The 25,971-nt window shown below is 47.1% G+C and overlaps 1 protein-coding gene across 8 annotated transcripts in view; it reads right to left on the bottom strand.

The window, feature by feature from the left end:
• Positions 1-25,971, bottom strand: part of LOC120910613 (TIR domain-containing adapter molecule 1-like) — a 50,933-nt gene that overhangs the window by 7,530 nt on the left and 17,432 nt on the right. For 2 of the 8 annotated variants that reach the window (XM_040322384.1, XM_040322405.1), the window contains exon 1: positions 10,301-10,410. The exons of 2 other annotated variants lie outside the window; for them this stretch is intronic. The gene's annotated coding sequence lies outside the window, so the exon portion shown is untranslated. Of the gene's footprint in view, positions 1-10,300; positions 10,421-25,971 lie in introns of those variants that run through there. 4 more of the 8 variants (XM_040322412.1, XM_040322398.1, XM_040322391.1 and 1 more) reach the window with 4 other exon arrangements.

The following is a 25,971-nucleotide window of genomic DNA, read 5'->3' as shown; positions in this document are numbered from 1 at the left end:
CCAAAAACGCACAGCCAGGCTAACTGGTCTGCAAGTTCTGCAGTCGCTATGCCTTGTGATGCGATTCGGGTAGTCGCTACACCTGACTATTCACTCGGCCTTTGCATCAGTTATGCCAGTCCAGCCCATGTCCATGGAGCTTCCTATCTTTTCTTGTTCAGGACCCTCTGCAACCTTGCCTTATCCTAGTACTATTACGTCCAATCAAACCTGTCTAAGGGGCTCAATCCATCCTTTGGATAGACCGCCTCACTTTGAGCCAGGTGTGGTCTTCAACCTTGTTTTCAGGGCTCTCTGCATTCTGCTGTTTTTTCTGCTATCCAGCTTGACTCATGTGTCATGTCACCTTCTAACCAACCTGACCTCAGGGTTCCTCTGACCTCTGCCCAGTCTGATGGTCCTGTGCTAGATCCCCAGTTCATCTTTAGGGGTCTGGGGAACCCTCCTCAGATTCATGTTGATCCTCTCATTTTCTTGCTTATTCCCAAAAGGTCTTTGTTCCTCAATAAATCCTCTCATCCTCTCTCTACTTCGGTTCTGGTCAATGTTCTGGATTCTCGTCTCTGCAGAGGCATTCTTCAGAATCTTGTGCATTGTAGAGGGTTTGGTCCTGAGAAGGCATCTTGGATCGCTGCATCTGAGGTCTTTGCACCTCGTCTGTTGAGGAGGTTTCATCTGAGATTTCCCTTTAGGCCTGGGCTCAGGCTGGGGAGGGGGGTGGGCCATAAGAGGGAGGGTACTGTCATGGATATGCAATAAAGTCTGGCAGCTTACCTGTCTCAATGTGTTCATAAGAGGCCTGACTCTCTTCCTGGCTGTCTTTTATCACCTTCTTTCCTGTATGGCTCCACCCCAGGCAATCCCAGGAAGCCTATATTAACCACTGCACTGCTAGTCTGCTTTGCTGTTCAACCGTGTTGTTAGCTTAAGTTCCTGTCTGCAGTGTGCTACGATTACCTTCCTGTGTACCGTTTTTGGCTCGTCCCTGACTTCTCCTGTTTGCCTGTGACCCTGACCATTTGCCTGTCCCTTGATTACCCTTGTCTGCCTATTGCCCTGACCTCGGCTTACCCATCACTATGGCTTGTCCTGCTTGCTGCTTCTCCTCTCTCCCTGCGGAGCGTGACCTAGGGGATCCCAGGGGTCGCGACCTAGATCCAGCTGCCGCGAAGGCCATTATCACCACTAGAGGCTCTGGTGAACACAAAGCTGGGTCTAAGACTCCGTGCCCTGGGGAATCTTGTTCACTACCCTGTGGTGCATCCCTGGCCCCAACAGGGTGCACTTGTCACCTGGCCACAGGTGACCTGACAGTAATAGAAAAAAAGCATGACAGGATCTCTTAAATATGAGATCTGGGATCAAAAAGGCCTCAGATCTTATATTTACACTAAAATGCAAAAAAAATATTAAAAAAAGTCAAAGTAAAAAAATACACTGCTCAAAAAAATTAAAAAGGAACACTTTGAAAACATATCAGATCTCAACGGGCAAAAATCTCATGCTGGATATCTATACTGATATGAACTGGGTAATATCTTAGGAATGAAAAAATGGCACATCATTTGATGGAAATTAAAATGATCCACCTACAGAGGGCTGAATTCAAAGACTGTATGTGCTTGTATGCATGCCTGACAACATCAGGGCATGCTTCTAATGAGACGACGGATGGTGTCCTGGGGTATTTCCTCCCAGATCTGAACCAGAGCAACACTGAGCTCCTAAACAGACTGAGGTACAACCTGGCAGCACCGGATGGACCAAAACATAATGTCCCAGAGGTGATCTTTTGGATTTAGGTCAGGTGAGCGTGGGGGCCATTCAATGGTATCAATTCCTTCATCCTCCAAGAACTGGCTGCATGCTCTCGCCACGAGGCCGGGCATTGTCGTGCACCAGGAGGAACCCAGGACCCACTGCACCAGCATAGGGTCTGATAATGGGTCCAAGGATTTCATCCAGATAACTAATGGCAGTCAGGGTGCCATTGTGTAGCCTGTAGAGGTCTGTGTGTGCCTCCATGGATATGCCTCCCCAGACCATCACTGACCCACCACCAAACCGGTCATGCTGAACGATGTTACAGGCAGCATAAAGTTCTCTGCGGCTCCTCCAGACCCTTTCACGTCTGTCACATATGCTCGGGGTGCTCTCATCTGTGAAAAGCATGGGGCACCAGTGGCGGACCTGCCAATTCTGGTGTTCAATGGAAAATGCCAATCGAGCTCCACACAGTGTCCAGCAGTGAGCACAGAGCACACTAGAGGATGTCAGGCCCTCAGGCCACCCCCATGAAGACTGTTTCTGATTGTTTGGTCAGAGACATTCACACCAGTGGCCTGCTGGAGGTCATTTTGTAGGGCTCTGTCAGTGCTAATCATGTTCCTCCTTGCACAAAGGAGCAGATACGGGTCCTGCTGATGGGTTAAGGACCTTCTACGGCTTTGTCCAGCTCTCCTAGAGTGACTGCCTGTCTCCTGGAATCTCCTCCATGCTCTTGAGAGCATGGAGGAGTGCCGGGAGACACGGCAAACCTTCTGGCAATGACACATATTGATGTGCCATCCTGGAGGAGTTGGACTGCCTGTGCAACCTTTATAGGGTCCAAGTCTCGCCTCGTGCTACCAATAGTGACACTGACCCTAGCCAAATGCAAAACTAGTGAAAAACAGTCAGAAAAGATAAGTAGGGAAAAAAATTGCAGACACCTCCACCTGAAAAAACATTCCTGTTTTGGAGGTCGTCTCATTGTTGCCCATCTAGTGCGCCTGTTGTTAATCAGTTTCAGCTGCTTTGCTGTTAATTGAAATTAAAAACCCCCTCTGTATACACCCCTCCCCCTCTGCTACTTAACTGACCAGATCAATATCCCAGGAGTTCGGATTCAAAATTGTCCCTTTATTTTTTTGAGCAGTGTAAATAAAATAAAAAAGTCCCCATGAGAGCTATGGGCGGAAGTGAAGTTTTGATGTCGCTTCCGCCCTGCAATGGTATAGAGCTGGGTGGGGGCCATCTTCCCCTCACTCAGCTCCATACCACACACAGGAACAGACGTTCAAGGAATGATGCAGAATGGGAGCAGAAGTGACGGCATCCAGCCTCGTTCTCATAACGAGGCTTGGGTGACAAGTCCGTAACCATAAGCCATCCATTACCGCAAACAAGAACGGATATTATGCGCTATATTTACACATGCCCTTTTTAAACTACGGATAGAATTGGCTATCTGACCTTTAGATCAGAAACCGGGAAGTGATGTCACATTTGTGTGTTCACTTCCGGTGTCATAGTCATTCAATTTGGGGTCATTAGATCTTTAAAAGCAATGTGTTTGTAGGGGGGTCCATACCCCAGATGACGACTTATTAGTCAAAACATGTCGGGTGGACCTACCTACAAGTATCGCTCATGTACCTGTATACGATTAGCCTTTTCCTGACTACTTAAATGTGAGTGTTCACTTTTAATATATATAAAACAATACTTTTAAATGGTATCACGCTATGCAAGTTTTTTCAATTTATTACGCATGATTACGTGAATACCGAGCTTCTGTCCTCTATATGAAATCATGTTATACATCTTCTGCATTCCATTGATGTCCCGGTTCGTTGATGTTGAGCAACTATTTTGGATCCAGGACCAGCTATACCCATCGGGTCTACTAACCAATAAGCCTTTTAAGACTTAGGAGGTATATGCCTCCAAGTCATTGACATCTGGTAAGCCTCCTTTCATTTTTGGTGGTGGTGCTTTCCATCTGAAGGGTTACACCTGTGTTTGGACTCATTTAGCCAGATTCAGAAAGACTTACGCCGGCGTATCTACAGATACGCGGCGTAAGTGTAAATATGCACTGGCGTATTTCTGTTCCGTACCCACAGAACAAGATACGCCTGAAAATAGGCTTCCTCTGACCGACTACACTTTCCTACGCCGGCGTATCGCGGGCGCATATTTACGCTTGACGCATCTTGCGCTCACATTGATTTCCTATTCAAATATGCAAATGAGGGAGATACGCCGATTCACGCATGCAAGAGCGCCCGACGCAGGCTACGCGCGGTGCGCATAAGTCGTACGTCAGGCCTAAAGTTATTCCATCAAAAAGCTGGATTATCTTTGCACCAGACTTGCACAGGTCAGCTGGAGAGCAGCTACAGCAGCACCGTTACGGTCGAGCTGAGCAAGCTGAGCAACCACACTTGCAGGAGAACACATCTGTATGCCAACATGCCAGGGGCAGCCGTGGTCCTAGCACTACTAATGGGTCCACCGACTCGTAGGAGGGCACGGGAGAGGATATACCGCACGCGCATGGACGTCTTTGGCATGGGTGATTCCGAGGTGTATTGCATCTTCAGATTCAGCCCTGATGCCATCCTAGAATTAGCCACAACCCTGCATGATGACATCACCAGCAAGACACATCGTGCACATGCAGTGCAGCCACTGGACATCAGACCCACCCATGAGCATCTGCGGCTGAAGGCAATGCAGGATTACTACGAAATTGCAGGATTCCCACGCACCGTGGGGGCCATTGATTGCACAAATGTGGCACTACGGCCCCCCCATGACACAGAGCACATATACCGCAATCGGAAGCAGTGGCATTCCATCAACGTACAGGTGATAGCCGATGCCCAATGCCCTCATAAGGCATGTCTGTGCCAAACACCCAGGGTCCAGCCACGACAGCTACATATACTGTCAAAGCAACATCCCAACAGATTTTGAACAGAACGTGTATGGGGACAGCTGGCTGGTTGGTGATTGACATGGGTGTCAGGCATGACTGTCCGACCCCATGATGCAGACATCACGAGGGGCACATGCACGACTAACATCCTCCTGTCTTTTCCCTTCCAGGTGACTCTGCATATGCACTTGGACCCCATCTCCTGACTCCATACCGGAATCCCCAAACCAGAGGAGAAAAAAACTACAATGCTGCACACATACGTACCCGTGCAGTGGTGGAACGCACATTTGGCCTCCTGAAGTCCCGTTACCGATGCCTGGATAAGTCCAGGGGGACCCTATTGTATTCCCCAAACTTTGTGTGCCAGATCATCGGTGCATGTTGCGTGCTGCACAACTACGCCATGAGAAAGTGCCTGGAGATTGACCTACATGATGACCTGACCCCCGAACCACACATTTCCCCCCTAAATGAGGGTACCCCGTCTGCTGAGGGAGCAGCAGTCAGGAGACACCTCACAGAAGACATCTTTGCACGTTAAACACACACATTCATCATGGCACAAGGAGAATGCACGCATGCACACCACTGTGGTCCTTATCTCACACACACCACATCCACATCACATTGGATTAGCCCAAGTCCACCATGCAGGACTTGGGAGCAGCAACGCCACGCCAAGGCCCCAATTATGTCGCTGTCCATTCATACCACATTCACACGGTCGTGGGGATAATTTCTCCCCGCCGACCGAGGGTGACACCCCTTACTGGCAGGAGTGTCACCCCCACATTCACACACCAGTCACACTGTAGCCAGCACTCCTCACTGTGTGCTTAAAAAAATAAAAATAAAAAAAAAGGCTCATGACCTGAGCATTAAAAAAAAACTCCTGAGTCCCAAAAAAATAAAGCCATTCATTTGGGCTGACGGGGGCTGCGCCTGATGGCAGCTCTCTGGCTCCTCAGCTGCCTGGGGGGAGCCTGGGGTGGGGGGGTGGGACATCTGGTGGTGGCTCATCCCCGGGTGTGCCACTCCTGGCAGGTGATGGCTGCCTGCCCTCCAAGGCCACGGCAATTCAGCTCAGGAAGTGGTTAGTCTGAGCCTGCATCCTCAGCTGGCGGGTGAGGTTATGCCGCTGGTTGTGCTGCCTCTGCCTCCCCTCCTCCTGGATGGCAGCCGTGTTGGCGTGGGCGGCCTCAGTAAGGGTTTGAACCTCTGCCACTAGGTTCACAGTGGTGGCCTGCAGCTCCCCAACGCAGGTGACCACTGCTGCACTATTGGCATTGCCATTCTGCACTGCGTCATAAATCTGGGCAGTGTTTTCTGCCACCCGCTGCAGGTGCCCGGCTATCTCCCCCATGTGCCGGGTCTGCTGGCCCTGGTCCAGGGCTAGTTAGTCCTGGATACTTAGAGGTACACCCCTAGTCTTCCTTGTCGCCTTCCTTGGGGCAGAAGACGCTTGCGAGTGGGTGTAGGGTGAGCCCCTTGAGGCAGCAGATGGGCCCTCTCCCTTCTGCACATCTGTGGATGACATAAAGCAGTCACATGTTGGGGGACCCACACACTTATCACATGTTCCCTTCCACCCCCTCACATACTACACACCGGATAGGGGATATAAAACACTTACCTGTCCTCGAGGCATCATCACGGGAATCAAAGCCCTCAACGCCCTCCAACTGCTCCCTCTGCAGACACCGGGCGACCACCTCCTCCTCCGGGGTCAAAATTATATTGCAGGGTGCTCCGCCCCCCGTGCCACTCTGGTGCTTCCGAATGGCGGCCAGCTTCTCCTGCACACGGAGCTTCAGGTCATTAATCTTCTTATTAATGTCTTTGGCGCTGCGGGTGTCATTGCCAAGGGCACTAACTTCAGTCGCCATGGTCTCCAGGATGACCTGCTTCCTGGTGCAACTAGTATCCCGACTCTGGGCACCATGGAGGAACGTATCATATTTCTCCATGGCAGCGATGACCACTGCCCTCTCCTGGGGAGAAAAATTCCTCTTCCTCTTGCTCACTGTAGCAGCCATAGCACAGCAAAATAGCACAGCAAAATTACCTTGCTCAGGGGGGGAAAAGGCAGGATGTAATACTAGCCTATTATGCTTTCATTTGCAGGGTTTGCACAGAGCAAAAAAAATGAAGTAAAACCCGTCAGGGTTTACTTCCTCTTTAGCTGCCAGTGGTTGTTTGTAACATGGAAACCTATGATAACCCTCCCCCTATATTCCCCCATTCCATCCTTTATTAGTGTCTGCCCCCGACTAACTTGTCTGCCCCATTATAGTCTTATTCTCCCTTCCTCCCTCAATCCAGGTTTAAATACTTTTCTAACCTTCCCATAAACCTCTCCGCTAGCACAGCTGACCCCCTTCCGTTTAGGGTTAATTCACACTAGTGCGTTGATCTGCATTTTAGCACAGCTGTAAAATGCAGGTCAACACAAGGACATCTGAAAAACAATTGTCAAACATACGTCATAATGCACATCAACACGTGCATTTTAGCACAAAGTCAGTATGGAGTTCACCCTTAGGTTCAAACCATTTTTAGCATATAGGTTGTTCACCAATGAAAAGGCAGCCCAGTACTCTAAAAACTCAAATCCTTCCCTCTTACACCAGGTTATAGCTATGGTTTCAGTTTTCTAAGCTCCCCTGCCCTTCCTGTGTTGCACATGGTACAGGCAATGTTGCAGAAAACATAACCTTGGAGGTACTTCCCTTCAACTTGCAGCCTAGTTCTTTAACCACTTGCCTACTGGGCACTTATACCCCCTTCCTGACCTGGCCAATTTTTAGCTTATAGTGCTCTCACACTTTGAATGACAATTACTCAGTCATGAACACTGTACCCATATATATTTTTTCCCACAATTCTTCACAAAATAAAGTCGTCTCCCCCCCCCCACAAAATTGTCATATTAACCACGTGTCCACCGGGCCTATTCTGGTACTTCTCTCCTTCATGTAAAAAAGAAAAAAAAATTGCTAGAAAATTAATCAAAACCCCCAAACAGTATATATTTTTTTTAGCAGACACCCTAGGGAATAAAATGGCAGTCATTCCAACTTTTTTCTCGCACGGTATTTGCACAATAATTTTTCAAACGCCTATTTTGGGGAGAAAAAAAAACGGTTTCACAAATTAAAAAAAATAACAAAACAGTAGTTTTGTATAATGTGAAAGATGATGTTACGCCGAGTAAATAGATACCTAACATGTCATGCTTTAAAATTGCGCACACTCATAGAATGGCGCCAAACTTCGGTACTTAAAAATCTCCATTGGCGACGCTTTAAATTTCTACAGGTTACTATTTTCGAGTTACAGAGGCTAGAATTGTTGCACACGCTCTGACGTACGCGACAATACCTCACATGTGGGGTTTAAACGGCGTTTACATATGTGGGCGGGACTTACATGCGTGTTCGCTCCTGAGCGCGAGCTATCGGGGACAGGGTCGTTTAAAAAAAATATATAAAATTCTTATTTTACTCAATGTTTTTGATTTTTATACTTTTATTTACATTTTTTTTTGATAACTTTATTCCTATTACAAGGAATGTAAACATCCCTTGTAATAGGAATTACTGTAACAGGTCCGCTTTTTGGAGAGATATGGGGTCTATAAGACCCCACATCTCTCCTCCAGGCTTGAAAGCATGAGATCGTGAAAAAAAATTCACTGATCTCATGCAGACAGCCGCGATTGCAGCTTTGTTTACTTCCGGGTACCCGGGCGCGACGTCACAACGACGCGCCTGGGCCTCCGACGGTCATAGAGATGACCGGAAATCGCTATCGCCGTGAGTCGGCACCGGCCGATTCGTTCTCCGGGCCCCCGATGGCACGGGAGAGCCCGGAGAAGCACCGGATGGTGGTGGGAGGGGGGACATCCCCTCCCACTGCCTATAAGAACGATCAAGTGGCGGAACTGTAGTGTAGCTGCAGGCATCATTCAGATATCACTGCACAAAGTCGAGGACGTCATATGATGTCCTCGGTGGGCAAGTAAACAGGTAATTTCTCTCACATGGCTTATGCATACTTGCAACTACACCCCAAAACACATTCTTCTACACCTCCTGTTTATGGCGATACCATGTGAGACTTTTTCACAGCCTGGCCACATAGAGAGGCCCAACATGCACCACTGTCAGGTGTTCTAGGGACATAAATTACACATCTAATTTCCTTTTTTTTTTTTTACACAAAGTTGTCCATTTATAAGATATTTCTAACACACAGCAAGTACATACCAAATATTACACCCCAAAATGCATTCTGCTACTACTCCTGAGTATGGCGATACCACATGTGTGAGACTTTTTCAAAGCCTTGCCACATACAGAGGTCCAAAATGCAGGGACCACTGTCAGGTTTTCTAGGGACATAAATTACACATCTAATTTCTTGACTACCTATCACACTTTTGAAGGCCCTGGAGCACCAGGACAATGGAAACGCCCACAAAATGACCCCAATGTATGAGGCATAATATGAGTCTTTTGAACATGTCATTTTTCTTCCACACGTTTTTGAAAATTGTGGAAAGAAAATGCATTTATTTTTTACACATTTTTACGGCACTGATAAGCACTCACTGATGGGCACCTAGCACTACTAGGGCACTGATGAGCACTGTAGTGGTACTGATGAGCATTTACTGATGGGCACCGTAGGGCACTGATGACACTGTAGAGGACTGATGAGCACTGTAGTGGCACCATTTGGTACTGATGCGCACAGATGAGCACTGCAATGGCTCTGATGAGCACTGTAGGGCACACAGATCAAGCAAACTCACGCTGCTCTGGTGTTTCTCTCTCCTCTCCTCACACTGATACAGAGTGTAAGGAGAGGAGAGAGAAACACTGCAGAATGAGCTGAACCAGGCATGATCCCAGTTGACAAAGCGATCACGTTAAAGAACCACTGTGATTAGCCCTTTACCGTGAAGCAATGGGTCCCACAGACCCAGCGATCACGGACACTTCCGGGTGCGCCCCCCCAGGGGGCGTGCGAGAAGCATAAGCAAACTAGCCTGCGCAGTCAGCTCTACACGGCGGGCGCAGTATAGCGCCGACTCGCAGCTCGGCTATTTACAGAAATCTGGTGACGCGCCTTGTGCGACATGGGAACTGTTTCACCAGACGTCAATCATCTAACCCAGGGATAGGAACGCCCAGTCCCGCGGGAATCAGAACCCGGAAGCCGGGGAGAAAATCTCAATATAACAGTATGTAAGACGATAAAAAATAAAGACCTGCATACTGTAAATGTTGTTAGTATCCTGGATGTAATGTTAGAAAATAGTTTTTAGGGTGAACCCCCGCTTTAAATTGATTCTTAACCTCTTTATGAAGAGGTCAAAACAAAATATAATGCCCAAGACCACTTTTGACATGTAGTATACCTGTAACTACCTGTATACCTATAACTACTTAAAGCGGAGTTCAGTTTATTAAAAGACAGCAGCTACAAAAAGTGTAGCTGCTGACTTTTAATAAACAGACACTCACCTGTCCCACGGTGCAGCAATGCGGGCGCCCGAAGCCTTTATATATATATATATACACATACATATATACACACGTTACCGCCCGATGAGGTTGGCATCGTTCCAGGAGCGACCCGTCCTAATTCATGGCCTCTCCCTCACGATCGCTCCTGATGAATGAGAAGCTTCCTCTGCTTCTGAAACTGTAAACAGAAGCAGAGGAAGTGATGTCATCTCGCCTTGTGGAGCCTTTTCGTTCCGGAGCCCGAGGAGAGAAAACATCACAGTGAGTTGCACCAACAGCACACTAACACCAGTAGACGTAGGCACACAAATCACCCCCCAATCACAGTAACACCAATAGCAGTTTTCATTTTTTTACTGATCACTGCATTGGTGTCATTTTGTGACTGTTATAAGTGTTAGGGCAATTAGTGGTAGGCCCCTTTAGGTCTAGGGTACCCCCCTAACCCCCCCCCCCCAAATAAAGATTTAATCCCTTGATCGCCCCCAGTTAACCATTTCTCCCCCTGTCGCCAGTGTCACTAATCGATCATTTTTCTGATCGCCGTATTGGTGTCACGGGTGACGCTAGTTAGCCTGTTAGTTATTTAGGTTCACTGTCTGGTTTTTATAGCGTCGGGTACCCCCATATACTACCTAATAAAGGTTTTAACCCCCCTGATTGCCCCCTAGGTAACCCTTTAACCCCCTGTCACCAGTGATCACCATATAAGTGTTACGGGTAACGCTGGTTAGTTAGTTTGTTTTTTATAGCGTCAGGGCATCTGCCGTTTATTATCCAATAAAGGTTTAACCCCCTGACCCCGGCGGGTGATATCAGTTAGGTTTTAGGGTCAGATAGGGTCTGTGTCGTCCCAGGCAGCGTCAGATTAGTGCCAGTAGCGCTAACACCCACGCATGCACCATACACCTCCCTTAGTGGTAGACCAGACCAGATACCTGCTAGCACCTGCATTTTGCCCCTCCGCCCAGCCCAGTCAAGTGCAGTATCGATTGATCACTGTCACTTACAAAACACTAAAACACACAACTGCAGCATTCGCAGAGTCAGACCTGATGGCTGCCGACAGTCTAGGAGCTTTTTTCCTGTGAATCTTACTACTGTACCAGTAAATTTAGAGCCAAAATGTCAAATCGAAGGTACAGTAGTGAAAAGGCCTACACGTTTCTGAGCATGACAGATGGTGAAGAGGAAGTCACTCATCTGTCAGATTCAGGCTCAGGATACGATCCTGTAGACGACAGCGGCTCCATGACAGATAGCTCTGGTGACAGTTGTGGTCCCTGCCAAGGTCAGGTGTACCCGACACTGTTCTTCTTCTGCTGTTGTCGAGGTGCAAGAACCGCAGGGCTCATGTATGGAGCATAGAAGTACAAGTGCCGCTCATCATTCTGGTGAACTGGCAAGCACCAGCAGCCTAGTACACCCTGGTCGTACATCCAGCACTGCAGTATCACGTGGTTATGTGGCGAGTCCCATAAGTGCAGTTCAAGCTGGCGAGGTGGCAAGCACAAGTAGTGTCCTGCTGCCACCAAGAAGACAAACACAGGCCCGTCGTGCCCATAGTGTCCTTCCTGCAGAATTTAAGCTGGGGGCGAGTGATGACAGGGCTGCATGACCAATCTCCCTCCAATCTGTGCCTACACTTAGAGTCCAGATGAGATAGGCGGCCGAAGAGGAAAGGTGCATGCTTGGGAAAAGTAGTCTGGTGAGCCGCGCACAGGCAGAGCAGTACACAGGTGCTCTCCTTACAATTCTCATTAAGCCATGGGACCCAACAGTATGACCTCTCTGAGCCTGCCCCCCTCCCCCGGGCCCCGACCAATGTAGCTGGAGAGCAGAAAGTAATAAGTGAGGTGGAATATTGCAAAAATTACCACTCCGGTGCAGCGCTCACTGAAAGTTGCCCTGACATGAGAGCGGCAGCCTTCTAGTTTGTGCAGTTTTATTCTCCTTGTGCTCTATGTAAGTGTCCAACAGTTTAGCCTGAGCACTGTGAACAGACTGGTCTCAATGTGTGCTGTGCGCTGTCAGTGTGCGCTGTGCTATGGTGTCAATGGCTGTGCAGTTGTGTGGATCTCAGCGCTGGATTGTATTTCCTCCCGCTGTGCTGCAGCTCCTCTCCTCTCTGCCAGCCTGAATAAAAGGGGGAAGTGGGGACATGCAAGCGTGGAGCCGCACACACAGGCTCCTGATGATGAGATGAATGGGAGAGAGAGAGAGGATGGATGGGAGTTGCAGAGGAGACAGCAAGAGAATGGGGAAGAGACCCAGTTCTAGTGCCCTGTCCCTCTGGTCTGCCCCCAGTGCCCTGTCCCTCTGGTCTGCCCCCAGTGCCCTGCCCCCTCTGGTCTGCCCCCAGTGCCCTGCCCCCTCTGGTCTGCCCCAGTGCCCTGCCCCCTCTGGTCTGCCCCCAGTGCCCTGTCCCATTTTGTTAAAGTTGTTTTTTGGCAATATTTAATTTTGTAACTTGATTCTGCATAAAACATTGTCATTCCATGAGATAATCTACAAGGGCGTGTTTATGGGTGCAATTAGGCGCAGGGCAGTGTATAATTTAGGTGGGGCAACTGGTGGCGAGTAACTCTTGAGGCCTGGCTAGTAGCTCAGGACTTGAAATTTTGAGCCCTGTTGTTATTATGTTTTATCATGTTTGCTTTTCAGGTATGTCATTTTTTTATACTTTACTGTATTTTATTGTTAACCATTTTTTTGTTTTCAGGTATGCCATTTCAGCTGCAGGGCGTATTTATTTATCTTGACAGCAACAGCATTTGCTCCCACGATACATAAACTGTGACTCCATCGCTGTAGGAGGCGATTTTACCACCACAGTTAAAAAAAAAAAAGAAGGAGCATATATGCCGAAGCATGGGGACAGCAGGGGTGGATTTCGCCACCACAGTTAAAAACAAAATGTGGGTGGATGAAGGGAGGTATTTTAATGGTGGGCATACCCACCGATCAATCTATCTATTTTTTGTTCAGCCCACAGGCTGCATGAAAAAAAAAAAAAAAAAAGATTACAATATATGCACAACAAGGTCCAGCAACATACTGGTATGTTGCTGGACTTTGAGTGGTTATACCAGAATGATGATGCCTGCAGGTTTAGGTATCATCTTAGTATTATTCTTTTCAGCCAGCGGTCAGCTTTCATGTAAAAGCAATCCTAGCAGCTAATTAGCCTCTAGACTGCTTTTACAAGCAGTGGGAGGAAACCCCCCCCCCCCACCGTCTTCCATGGTTTTCTCAGGCTCTCCTATCCCAACAGGGAACCTGAAATGCAGCTGGTGGTTCTGCAAGATAACCATAGAGCTGATCAGAGACCAGAATGGCTACAATCATCTCCATGGTCTGAAAAACCAAAAGCTACAAGCATTTCATGACTTAGATTTCGCCGGATATAAACAGCACCATTGGGATCTTGGTGTGGTCAGAGGAGGGATCTAGGGTCTAATAGACCTCAATTTTTTCAAAAGAGTACCTGTCACTACCTATCGCTATCATAGGGGAAGAAGAAAAAGAAAAAAGAAGGAAGAAGAAAGTTAAAAAAAAAAAGAAAAAAAAAAAGCACCCCTGCCCCCCCCTGCTCTCGCGCAAAGGCAAACACAAGCGTTGGTCTGGCGTCATATGTAAACAGCAATTGCACCATGCATGTGAGGTATGACCATGAAGGTCAGATCGAGGGCGGCTAAGATATTGCCTTGAAGTAGTATCTTGAATGAAACTGGGCGTAAGGGACAGCCTCGAATGAGGCCACCATCTTCCCTAATAGCCTCATGCAAAGGCGAATAGATGGCCCTTTCTTTGCCTTGACCTTGTGGATCGGGTCTTTTAAAGACTTGATCTTTGGCTCTGGCAGGAATGCTTTGGGCTGTGTCTATGATCATGCCCAAATACTCTACCCTTCTTTGGGCTTGTAGACAGGATTTTTGTATGTTTACAATCCATCCTAAATGCTCCAGGTATTTTATTGTGGTGAGCACAGCATTATCTAATCCTGCCACTGACTGATCTATCACAAGTAGATTGTCTAGATAGGCTGTTACTGCTATGCCCTGTGCCCTCAGATTTGCCAACAGAGGGGCTAGCACCTTTGTAAATACTTGGGGCGCAGTAGCCACAAACTAGAAGTGGCGATCTTCTACCGCGAACCTTAAGAATTTTTGGTGAGCGGGATGGATAGGCACATGTAAATATGCGTCCTTGATGTCTATAGACGCCATAAATTCTCTGCCTTGTAAGGTGGCGACCACGGATGGATTAGTTTCCATTCGCAAATGGCGAATGTTCAGAAACTGATTTAGAGATCTTAGATCCAGAATGGGTCTGACATCTCCATTTGGTTTTGGAATCACAAAGAGGTTTGAATAAAAACCTGAACCTTGCTCCTTTATCCTTGCTCTGTTATCACCCCCTGAGACAGCAAGTGATCCAATCCCTTGAAGGACGCTCTTTTTAGTGGATCTTTGGAGAGCCTTGAACTTCGGAACTAAGATGATGGTATTACTCGAAATTCCAGTTTTTACCCAAAGCATACTGTGGATACTACCCACTTGTCCAGGATTTCTGTCTGCCATGCTGCTGAAAATTGACGGAGCCGTCCCCCCACTCGGCCGAGCGGGGGCGCCTCTTTATAAAGAGGCTTTGGGGTTTGCTTGTTAGCTTTTGAACCCCACAGCTTCTTGTTCTTCTGGGCTTGGTCTTTAGCCTTTGTGGCTGACTGAAAATGCCGTTGCCACTGGCTGGAGGTAGATCTACCAGGAGCCGGGAAGAGAGAACGATTAAAACAGGGACGCTTGTTTTTCTTCTTCTCTGGCAGAAGGGTAGCTTTACCGCTCAATATTTTTTGGATATACCTTTCCAAATCATCCCCAAAGAGGTGCTCACCATGGAAAGGGGAAACTGGACAAAAGCTTTTTGCATGGGGCTTCTGCTGACCAATGCTTTAGCCAAAGAATTCTGCGCATATGCACCAGCTGGAGCGTGAGACGGGATGCCTGTTGGATAGAATCTCTAATGGCATCCACTGTAAAACATAAGGCCCTAGGCATATTCTCTCAAAATTTGATCTGTTCCGAAGTCAGATTTTTCATCCCCTGTTTCACCTGGTCCTTCAAGACCTGACACCTACCAACCGCCGCCACCGCAGGTTGGGTTACTGCGCCTGCCAAGAGGAAGGAAGATTTTAGTAAAGATTCCAGCTTCTTCTGAGAAGGATCTTTAAATACCTGGGCATTGTCCTCTGGACAAGTTAGGTTTTTATTTACACAAGAAATCGTTGCATCCACAGAAGGCAGACTCCATTTCTTGGTAAACTTCTCCTCCGTAGGATAAAGAACTTCCTAGGCGTTTCCAGTCTGCGTAAATCAGATTCTCCAATATAGGATGAATCGGAAAGGCACAAGCAGCCTGTGGGGATTTTAATGAACCCAGAGAGGAGACCGGTGATTCAGTTAACTCCACAGAGGGTAATCTGAATGTAGAGCGTACCGCTTCAGCATAACATTGCACCTGTAACTTTAGAACCTGGGAAGCAGAAAAGGGTTCCTCTGATATCCCTAGTCCCTCCGAGTCCTCATTCCCTGATGGGGCCTCATCCTCCTCAAATATTTCTACAAGGAGATTTAAAACAATAGGAGGAGATCTGCTTCGCTTTTTGTCCCTTGACTTTGCGATTAACACAGTGATTTTCCCTTCAAAATTGTCAGTGCTGTTGCCAGAGAGTCTTCCGTGACATATGCAGGCACAGGCACCACAGGAGAGCCTTCTACTTCTGATAGAGGCACAGACAGGCACATATGCAGGCACAGGCACCACAGGAGAGGCTGCTACATCCTGTATAAGTGCGTCAGGTATTACAGGAGAGGAAAGCCTCCCATCTTAGGCGGCGATGCCTTCTTGTTTTTAGTCCCAGAGTTTTTTCTTTGGAAAGACATATTACCAAGCAAAGCCAAGGTACCAACAAATGCATATACTACTGTGCTAGTTTAGCAATTTACATATAAGTATGCAACTAATAACACACAGTTTCATGCTAGAGTAGGTGTCTTATCTTTGGGAGTGCTCAGCCAACCACATGGAGATCTTACGTGTCCTTTACACTGCTGTGTCCCTAGTAGGAAAGCTCCAGGCATGTGAGGTTCTTTTATCACTTCCTGCCTGTTTGCCATCTATAAAACGTGCCTGGGTGCGCCCGTGCATGCACCCAGGCCCACCCCCTCCCAATGCAAACAGCATAAAGCGCAGCCCTGTGCGCCACGCATCCTAGGAGTTAAAGCGGGAGTTAACCCGAATTTTTTTTTTTTAACATTAGATTGAGGCTCATTTTGTCAAGGGGAATCGGGTGTTTTTTTTTAAATCGAAGCAGTACTTACCGTTTTTAGAGATAGATCTTCTCAGCCACTTCCGGTATGGTCTTCGGGACTGGGCGTTTCTATTTGATCGACAGGCTTCCGACAGGCTTCCGACGGTCGCATACATCGCGTCACGGTGCGGCTCTATACGGCGCCTGCGCACCGACGTTCGGCTACTTTCGGAAAATTGGGACGCGATGTATGCGACCGTCGGAAGCCTATCGGAAGCCTGTCAATCAAATAGGAATGCCCAGTCCCGCAGCCCATACCCGGAAGCGGCGGAGAAGATCGCTCTCTAAAACGGTAAGTACTGCTTCGATTTAAAAAAAAACACCCAATTCCCCTTGACAAAATGAGCCTTAATCTAATGTTAAAAAATACGTTTTTGGGTAAACCTCCACTTTAATGGCAGTGATCAAGTGTGAGGGAGATCCTCCTGATACCTGCCTGAGAGGAGAAGAAAGGCAGCCGTCTATGGCAGCGCTTATGCAGCGGAAGGAGTGTGCTGTCTGAGGGAACGGACACTGCTCTGGAGCATGGCGAGTGAAACTCAGCTCTTTACTCCCGCCAGTGGCGACCAGAAAAAAAAGACACCTACTCTAAATAGGAAAGGTCCTTAAGTTTAAAATGTAGGATTCTTTCCTGGCTTACCTTGTCCCCGCCGCAGGTTTTCTGCCAAGCAGAACCAATCTTCCCCCATCACGGCGGGGCATGCGTGCCAACCTTCAGGGATATGGGTTCCTACTTAAAGGAGACCTCTTGTAAAAGACACTGCCAGGACTTTTAGCGTATAGAGCAAAAGTGCTGGATCCTAGAGCCCAGTCCTCCGAAGAGAGACATTACAGGCGACACCTCGTCCATGAGGCCCGGATACCATCCAGTTTTAGTGTAAAATTTTAGTCTTGGATGGATCCGAAAGTGTAGCTCTTTTACCCTCCAAGGGTTTCTTTGGCAGAGCTTCCTTCAGCATATCCTACTCGCGTCCAACACCTTAGACACTGGCGAAAAAAAGAACGGAGGTACTTCCCTTATGGGAGGAGTTATATGGAGGGGAACTTGTCTTCATTGGTTGTGCCAGTGTCCAATCACCTCTGGTTACATAGTTAGTCAGGTTGAAAAAAGACAAGTCCATCCAGTTCAACCACAAAAAAAAATAAACAAAATAAAAAACATAGTACAATCCCATACATCCAACTCCATACCCACAGTTGATCCAGAGGAAGGCAAAAAAAAACAGCAGAGCATGATCCAATTTGCTACAGCAGGGGAAAAAATTCCTTCCTGATCCCCCGAGAGGCAATCGGATTTTCCCTGTATCAACTTTACCTACAAATCTTAGTACTCAGTTATATTATGTACATTTAGGAAAGTATCCAGGCCTTTCTTAAAGCAATCTACTGAGCTGGCCAGAACCACCTCTGGAAGGAGTCTGTTCCACATTTTCACAGCTCTTAATGGTCAGTAGTGTATTTAGGTTTTGTGCTGCCATAGGCCTGACTAAACTCGTGCACCCCCTAATTTAGATATGACCCACCCAGTCCTGTCAAAGCCACACCCCTTGTTGTTTAAGACCCGCCCTAAAATTTTCAAGTGGGGAAACTAGTTTTGAGAGCCTGGGGGGCAATGGATTGCCTTAATTTGCATAGATTTCCTCTTTCTTCCTGTTTGGCTATGGGGCAGGAAGTGAAAGGGAAATCTCTGTAATGGGACAGGGTTGGTAAAAAAATAAACTGACAGGGGCTATAACCCTTGCTTACGCTATCCAAAATGAAAAAAAAAAGTTTTGCCTATAGTTCTACTTTAAGCACACATTTTATGGAGAGGACTAAGAAGATATAACTATGTCAATGGTTCAGCAGAAAACACATAGCACAGTGAGGAAGGTTTGTGGTCCAGGATGATAGGACAGTCAAAATTAGAAGTGGCACCCCCCCCCCCCACAGTTGCTGATTTCCAGCCGCCCGCATACCGGAAGCAGTGCGGCCGCTTTATGGGGGCGCTAGACTAATTTGCCTTTCAGCCCAGTCTGCCCCATAAGACTGGTGCTACACTAACAGCGTAGGGCAAGCCAGCGGGAACTCTTTCCGTGCTGCCCCCCCTGCAAAGTGCTGCCCTAGGCCAGGATAGAGCGTTGCCTCTGGTGACCATACAACCCACTATGTAATGAATAGAGGCTCTGTGTCCTGTGGTGTACGATAAAGAAATGGTGATTTCACGTTCTTACAACCCATCAGTTACGGAGGCCATGAAATGTCAAGATAGTACAAAACCCCCCCCAAATGACCCCATTTTTGAAAGAAGACACTTCAAGCTATTTGCTGAGAGGCATGTTGAGTCCATGCAATATTTTATATTTTTCTGGAATTATTATTTTTTTTATTTACAGAAAGTTGTCACTAAATGATATATTGCTCAAACATGGCATGGGCATATGTGAAATTACACCCCAAAATACATTCTGTTGCTTCTCCTGAGTACGGGGATACCACATGTGCGAGACTTTTTGGGAGCCTAGCCGCGTACGGGATCCCGAAAACCAAGCACCGCCTTCAGGCTTTCTAAGGTTGTAAATTTTTGATTTCACTCCCTTTTTTTCTTTTTTTTCTTAATTTTCAAAAACAAATGAGAGCTGCAAAATACTCACCATGCCTCTCAGCAAATAGCTTGGGGTGTCTACTGTCCAAAATTGGGTCATTTGGGGGGTTTGTGCTATCTTGGCATTTTATGGCCTTTTGAAACCGTGATAGGTAGTGAGGAGTGAAATCAAAAATTTACACCCTTGGAAATCCTGAAGGCGCGATTGGATTTCGGGGCCCCGTACGTGGCTAGGCTCCTAAACAGTCCCACACATGTGGTATCCCCGTACTCAGGAGAAGCAGCAGAATGTATTTTGGGGTGTAATTCCACATATGCCCATGGCATGTTTGAGCAATATATAATTTAGTGCCAACTTTGTGCAAAAAAAATAAATAAAAAAAGTTTGTAGTTTTACCGCAACTTGTGTCAAAATATAAATTATTCCATGCCTCCCAGCAATAAGCTTGGGGTGTCTACTTTCCAAAATGGGGTCATTTGGGTTTTTTTGTGCTCTCTGGGCATTTTATGGCCTTAAAAAATGTACGCCCCTTAGAAATCCTTAAGGCATTGCTTGGTTTTGGGGTCCCGTACGCGGCTAGGCTCCCAAAAAGTCTCACACGCGTGGTATCCCAATACTCAGGCAAAGCAGAAGAAGTTTTTTTTGGGGTGTAATGCCACATATAACCATGGCATGTGTGAGCAATATATCATTTAGTGACAACAACTTTTTGGATAAAAAAAATATATTTTTTCAATCACTTGGGACATAAAAATTAAATATTTAATGGGCTCCACATGCTTTTTAGCAATTTCCTTAGGGTGTCTACTTTCCAAAACGGGGTCTTTTGTGCAAACCAATAAATATACGCTTATTGACTTTTTTTTTACCAAAGACATGTGGCTGAATACATTTTGGCCTTAATGTATGACTAAAATTGAGTTTATTGGATTTTTCTTATAACAAAAAGTAGAAAATATAATTTTTTTTCTAAATTTTCAGTCTTTTTCCTTTATATGGCAAAAAATAAAAATCACAGAGGCAGTCAAATACCATCACAAGAAATCTCTATTTGTGGGAAAAAATTACCAGTTAAAGCAGTGCAGTGCCAAATTGTAAAAAGTGGTCTGGTCTTTAGGCAGCCGAATGGTCTGGGGCTGAATTGGTTATTGAATATTTCCTCATTTTGGCTGGCCCAAAAAATATATAATTTAACCACCTCCAGTCTGTTCTAATATTGACATTTCTAATATACGTGTACAAATTCAGCATTTTTTATACGTGTACAAATTCAGCATTTTTTTTGCTAGACAATATAATACCCAATGTTGGTCAAATATAAAAGATGATGTTACATAGACACCCAACATGTCATGTTTTAAAATTGTGTACGTCTGTGGAACGGTAACAAACTATGGTACCTAAAAATATCCTTAGATAGTTTATAGGTTACCAGTTTAGCATTACACAGAAGGTCTGGCACTAGAATTATTGCTCTCACTCTGAGGTTTGCAACAATACCTCACGTGTCTTGCGATCAGTTTACACATAGATGCATGTGGAACCTACATGCACTTTCGCATTTGCGTGTGAGCAAGGGGAGACAGTAGGATTTTTTCTTTAACCACTTGAGCACCGGGCCATCTTCAAATGACGGCTTCACGGTGACTCTGAATATTCAACATGACGTCTTTTGACGTCCTGTATTCCTCCGGCCACTGGGAGATGCCGATGCGCGTGCCTGGCGGTCGCGATGTCCGCCAGGTACCCGCGATCGGTAACGACAGAGCAGTGACGTGGAGCTCTGTGTGTAAACACAGAGCTCCACGTCCTGTCAGGGGACAGAGGAGACCGATCTGTGTCTCTTGTACATAGGGACATAGATCGGTCACCTCCCCCAGTCACCCCCCTTCCCCCACAGTTAGAACACAATACAGGTATACATATTAACCCCTCTCTCACCCCCTAGTGTTAACCCCTTGAATGCCAGTCACATTTATACAGTAATTAGTGCATATTTATCGCATTAATCGCTGTATAAATGTGATTGAAAAGGGGAGAGTATAGCCTCTTTTAAAAAGAAGATAAAAAAGGTAAGATGTGCCAGCATCCCATTTGGTATGTAGAACAATGAGACCAAGAAAGTCAGATTACATTGGCTGCTTGAAACCAATGGATATCGATTCATAGGTCAAAAAAAGGGGCAAGGGGGTGGGTATTTTGGTGGGGACTTTTCACGGCACTGATAGGAGACGGTATGGTAAAAAATAACAGTATTTATTAAACATAAAAAAATTACAATAAAATGACATTTAAGGACAGGCCCCACATTGCACATCAGAAAGCAAAAAAACAACTGTGTCAAAATGCAGAAAGTCGATGACCTCGACCGGTTTCGCGGTATTACCGCTTCTTCAGGAGGAAGTTTCTAAAGGGTATGTATAAAACATATAATAGCGTACAACAAATGTAAACATTATATTAAGATCAAAACAGCACGCTACTTCATAAAGGAGAAACTCACCCAGATTGGTCATGTGATCAAGCGTGGAACCTGGTTTAAGCCTTCTTTGGCGCAAGGAGGGGGATTTTTGTTAGGACGGGCTGAAGGGTGAAGGATATAGTCAGTATAAAGTAGTTGAAGAGAACATTTGCTTAAAGAGGAGTTCCACCCAAATTTGGAACTTCCTCTTAACCCACTCCTCTCCCCCTTACATGCCACATTTGGCATGTAATTTTTTTGGGGGGGGAGTGGGGGCTTCAGCACGAGTGGGACTTCCTGTCCCACTTCCTCCTTCCTGTAGGCGACTAAGCTTAGTCGCCTTCAGGAAGTGGCTGCTGTTGGCGATCGCCTAGGACACGTCACAGGTCCTAGGCGATCTCCTGGCCAATTACACGGCGCGGCGCCGGGCCGCGCCGCTCGCGCATGCGCAGTGCCGCGCCGCTCGCGCTCGCGCATGCGCAGTGGGTGCCCGGCCGTGAAGCCGAAAGCTGTCACGGCCGGGTGCCCACACTGAAGATGAAGACGCCGGCCGGGGAGGGGGGGAGAGGAGCGGAGCCCCGGCCGGCGCGTCGCTGGAGCGCTGGAGCAGGTAAGTGCCTGTTTATTAAAAGCCAGCAGCTACACTTTTTGTTGCTGCTGACTTTTAATAAACACACAAATGGCTGGAACTCCCCTTTAAGTGAAGTTGGACACCGATTGATGGGTGAGAAGGATGTGTGAGTGACGGAGGGGGGAAGGAAAGAGAAGAAAGAGGAAGAGGGGGGATGGGGAGGAGGGGGGGGCCCTGGGGGTGTTATAGAGGAGTAAAATAAAGATGGAAATGGAGGAGGAGGTGGATCGGGCTACAATGAATATAATCAAAATAGGGTGTGCAGAGGTTTAGGGGGGTGGGAAGAGGGGACTGGGGGATAGGAGGAAGGGTGGGAGGGTGGAGGGTAAGGGATGGAGTAAAGGGCAAGGGGCAGAGGGGGAGGGAGAGGAAGGGAAGCGAGTGGACATAAGGATAGGGAGGAAAGGGAGGGGGGGGGAAGAGGGGCAAAAAAAGGGGGGGGGAAGGGGGCGCAAGGGATGGATAGGAAAAGGGGGGCAGGTAACACATAATAGGATGTGGGATAAAGTATTATGGGGAAAAAAGGGGGGGTGAAAAGGGGGGGGAGCATGGGAGGACGGGGGGGGTAGGGGATGAGAAAAGCAGGGTAACGTGGTTGGGGGGCAAGGGAATGAGAAAAGGGTGAGGAAGGGGAGGGGGGGAAAGGGGGGGGTTTTGATGAGGTAAGAGGTAAGGATATAAGTTGACCAGGGAATAAGGAAGGGGGGGGCTTGGGAAGGGTGGGGGGGCAGTGTGGGACGGGGGGGGAAAGGAAGGGAAAAGGAAATTACCAGGGGAACAGTGAGGGGGATGGGGGGGAAATAGAAGGGACCCAGCCACCAGGGATGACCACACAAAGCTTAAGAGACCACAAGGGGTCCTTACCATCACTATAGTAAAGATACATGAAGTGTTACTGGGGCACAAGAGGGCGGATGTATTCAGCCAGTTAGATGGTGAACATGCTTCCAAGTTTTGGACCGTGCTGAGTACTTAACCTGACTGAGGAAAGTCAAAGGAGAAGGGCTCAGCATGAGGGTTAAAGTCCAATACAGGCATTAGAGAACATAGAGACCGTGTGATTAGACACTGGTCCCGCTTACCATAATCGTATGAAATCGCCGTGTGACCCCAGGGAGAGCATCCGTGCTCGCTCACAATAACAGCTATGGCAGCCGTTTATGTAGGCATCCCTGGACGGCGTCTGACGTCATTCGATTCACGACGCCGCCGCCGTCCAACGTCCCACCAACCCCTGCACGAAGGTGCGTGGGCGTGCAACCTGAGACCCAATGGCAGGACGCCAGGTCATAGGCTGCAGACAGAGAGCTGTGATTGGCGCTCTCTGCTGGGGACGACACTTGTTGCGCCAATGACTGAAGGGGGGGCCAGATATGGGGCTCGATCGACCAATCAGGGCGGCTGGACTCCAGGAAGGCGCTGCTGTAGATAAACATTTACCTAAGACATTTATAATCGCGATTTAAGCAAAATCAATACACTGTACAAAATATGTATAGATGAACGGAAATCAATCCATCATCATGCTTGTGTTGCTAGTCAAGAGCCAATTGTTCCTTAACACTGAAACGAAGGACAGGGATTACATATGCCAAATCTCAATTGATGTTGATTCGTGCAACCAGGCTAGGATAGCTTTTACATTAAGCCATTCACTAGAACCTGATTGTGGAAAGGTATGATAGTGAACACATAGGCAGGGGAAAGGGGGGGGATTGGGTGGATAACACACCCGTTTCTCATTAGCAAGGCCCCCTCCTTCCCCTCTCCTATCCCTCAACCCCGGAGAAGGGCGCTGCTTACCCTTTGAGTGCCTCTCACTTTAAATATTGTATCCAATCACTTTTTAAGTGAATACTTGGTTGCTTTATTGAGCTCCTTGTTCCCACACTGAGATTAGGTTCATCGCATTTTAAGATGGAGGTTCTCGGCACTGATTGGACTGGTTTCATGTCAACTATTCAGACATCCTGCTTAAACACTCATAAACTTGAGGATGACCTGAAAATTTATTTTTTGAAAATGTTTGCTTTTCTTAAACGGAAGTCACACCTGTACTGGCACATTGAATTTTTTAGACGTTACTTATTGGAAAATATCTGTCCCATTGGGTTACGCGTACAAATATTCCCTACCATCAAAGACCCTGCATTAGAATTCAAAAAGAATTGGGAACATGTCTTATCGAACTGTAGCACTGAACTTATTAAAATTTTAGTGGTACAATATACCCAGGACATGACAACCCTGGACAAAGAAATCGAAGGCCTTAATACACAATTCCTACATTTGAGCGGCAACTCAGCTTTTGCTGACAAATGGAAGGAATTAAAGCTTCGTTTTTGAAACCCTAAACAAAGAAATTATCTGTAAAAAACAGACTAAGTTCAACAAAGATAAGGCGGCTTATGCCGAGGGTTATGCCTATAAGTGGTCTTCAGGCCTAAATGGCAGGAGAAATCCTAACCGCAATAGACACCCTGGCAATCCCAATACTGAAGTTGAATCTGATTCATCAATTTCCTCAATGGCTTCTCAAAACAGTAATACGAGATTCCCGGGTACACCGGGAACTAAATCTACCCGTAAGAGATTGAGATATGGGGGTGCTACACCTCCCCAACCACCCCTAACCAAAAAGGGTAGAAAAACTCCCAAAGGTACTCAAAAACGTGTGCCCACTGCGGGTGATTTGGTTGACACCAACCTACCCGCAGATAATGCAGCAATATCCACTTCACTACATGGTGCTATTCCTAAAGTGCTTAATGCCGCCCTCATGACCAATAGATACACGAAAATTAATGATGAGACCATTTTTTTAGACCTAAAGAAACAGCAACAAGGAAACCTAGACACTTTTGTTCTCAAACCAACCCAAACTCTACCACCTCCACTGCAGCCCACCCCCCTCAAAATACCCACTTAAATATTATCAACCTCACCTCATATACACCTTCTGAGGATCAGTCCTCAGTCCTACAACTGGGGCTGGGTTTTTGTCCCCTTGACCCCCTTAAAGTAACCCACACGATTAAAGATCTTTACCTTTTTGCCCGTAACTTGACTTATACATTTATTTTTGATAATGATCGAGCTCGCATAGGTCTGGAGCGTGAGCTCGCGGAGCGCACCAAGCAATTCACAGTGGCCGAGTTCCGTGCGCTCCGCGACCTCATGCTCCTCTATGACGAGAGTAACCCTGAACATACCGAGTCCTCATTGGTTCCCAACTCCGGTCCATCCCAAGAGCCTCCGTCCACCAGACCCCCCCGCAAACCATTTCGTCTTCCTTCCGGACCTGATGACCTGTCCTTCAATCTGGTCCTTTGTACAGGCCACAATACGTGACCTCAAACGGCAGGAATGGCAAAAGGTTACCCCAAACCCAACCAGTAACCAAACTAAAGCTCTCAAGACTTTACAAAAGAACCCCAATATCGTGATTAAACAATCAGATAAGGGGGGCAACATCGTCTTGATGACCCACCTGTTCTACCAGGACATGTGCTTAGCTATACTAAATAACCATCACTGGTACTGCCGCATTCCCTCGACCCTTATCGCCTCTTTTTCTACCGAATTAAAGGCTATATGTACCGAGGCCTACCTCAATGGCCTAATAGACAAGGACACCTTAGAGTACCTCATCCCGAAATTTCCCCGTCTTCCCACCTTTTAT

This window comes from Rana temporaria, chromosome 1, assembly GCF_905171775.1.
Source record: "Rana temporaria chromosome 1, aRanTem1.1, whole genome shotgun sequence".
Lineage (NCBI taxonomy): Eukaryota > Metazoa > Chordata > Amphibia > Anura > Ranidae > Rana > Rana temporaria.
The sequence above is the reverse complement of the archived record's forward strand: the minus strand, read 5'-3'. Positions and strand labels throughout refer to the sequence as shown.